This window comes from Solanum tuberosum, unplaced genomic scaffold, assembly GCF_000226075.1.
Source record: "Solanum tuberosum cultivar DM 1-3 516 R44 unplaced genomic scaffold, SolTub_3.0 scf00134, whole genome shotgun sequence".
In the NCBI taxonomy this organism is placed as follows: domain Eukaryota; kingdom Viridiplantae; phylum Streptophyta; class Magnoliopsida; order Solanales; family Solanaceae; genus Solanum; species Solanum tuberosum.
In genome coordinates, this window is record NW_006239062.1 from 865,873 (window position 1) to 867,778 (window position 1,906).

Below are 1,906 nucleotides of genomic sequence, written 5' to 3' on the forward strand. Positions count from 1 at the left end.
ATTTGCGGTGTTTTAAGCATCTGTTTGTGCTATAATTTTGGGGTATTAGTTTAGTAAGGTATTTGGGACGTTTCCACGGAGTCGATTTTGAGATTCTAATTGTGGGCCCCACAATCCCGTTTTAGACCCGATTTTGGGTCCGTCTCCGAAAAATATAATTTTAGTGTCAATATATTTGTAATGACAAGGTGATTAACCTTTTGTTAGTGGGGAAGCATTTGGAGACCGTTCGGAGAGGAAAAGATCCGGTACCGTGAGCTGGAGCACGCGTGATCGGCTTTCAGGTAGGCTATGGCTTTCTCTCGTGAGATTGAGCCTGTTTAGGCATTTGTTTATTGATTTGCTTGAGTATGGAGGGGTTCGGGTGTCGAGCATGCTAAATTTCTATAATTCCTGCCTTAGACCTTATTTCGGGAAAGTGTTGGATTATGACAGCATGTCTCTTGATATTATTGAATATCCATACCTTGTGGTGTATATGATAATATTGATTTGAAGTATGTTTGGCCTTAGTCTAGGCTTAGACTAGTGTTGCCATAGACTTGCGAGATTTCGGATGTTGTTGGGCAGTAGAACTTTTTCCGACGTCGTTTCGGGCGGTCAGCTCCTTGTAGACTGATATAGCAGACTTGAGTCTGATAGTCGGTAACTTAGCTTATGACCTTGTATCCATAATGCACTATTTTTCTATCGACTATAGTACCCGGTTAAAGTCTGTGGTCTAGCTTACTCACTATTGGATACTTCCTCGGCGATTTGGGGTATATGAGAGTTGGACTGAAATGATTATTTATGGTAATCGGTTTGGTGATATTTCCCGCGACGTATGGTTGGATATTGATTCTTAGCTACAGTACCCGGTTAGAGTCCGTGGTCCAGCTTACCTGTGATCTGGTTTTGGCTACAGTACCCGGTTAGAGTCCGTGGTCCAGCCCACCCGTGCCCGACCTTTGGCTACAGCACCCGGTTCGAGTCCGTGGTCCAGCTGATATAGGTTGACTCATTAGCTATAGTACCCGGTTCGAGTTCGTGGTCCAGCTTACACGTGGTGCATTCTAATTCCTTACTGAAGCTTCAGTTTAGTCCTGATTACTCTCATCTGTAGGTTGAGGTTTTGGAGGTTGGAGATGTTCCGATTAAAGTCCGGGACGTAATGAGATCTTGGAATATAATTGGGAATGGTTCAGTTAAAGTCCGGAAATTTGTAATATTGTGGTAGACCTTCTAGCTCCATTATTTTACTTCAACTGCCGGTGCATCTGCCGGGCTTATGGGGGTCCGTGCAGGTGGTTTCTTTTATTGTGCACGAGCGTACCCGTCGGGTTTATGGGAGCCCGACGGAGTTAGTTAGATTCCTTGTCTTTGTAGCATGTACGCTCGTGTACATACCCACATTTACTACTCTTTTGCCCTTGATTGTGACCCTTTATTTGCATTTCAGTTCACTTTTGCTTATCTTGCTCAGTCGGCATCATGCCTACTGGGTACCTGAACTCACAGTACCGCAGCTTTTCCCCTCCGAACGGTCTCCAAATGCTTCCCCACTATCAAAAGGTTAATCACCTCGTCATTACGAATATGTTGACACTAAAATTATATTTTTCGGAGACGGACCCAAAATTGGGTCTAAAACGGGATTGTGGGACCCACAATTGGAATCCCGAAAACAAATCCGTGGAAACGTCCCAAATACCTTACTAAACTAATACCCCAAAATTTAGCACAAAAAGATGCCTAAAACATAGCAAATCAGCCCCAACAATTAAAATCATTAATAAGTCTTGACTTACGACTTGGCAGACCCTTGATCACCAATTTCTGGAAAAACGAGACCCTTCCAAACCAAACAGATTATACCACGACGATCCTTGCAAAAAACTCTACAAGTTAGCCTCAAGAATGACTC

The 1,906-nt window shown here is 43.5% G+C and overlaps 1 protein-coding gene across 1 annotated transcript in view; it reads left to right on the forward strand.

Moving 5' to 3' along the window:
* The window catches only part of LOC102592354 (glutamic acid-rich protein), a 16,905-nt gene that overhangs the window by 7,765 nt on the left and 7,234 nt on the right, over positions 1-1,906 (forward strand). The window lies entirely within an intron of this gene.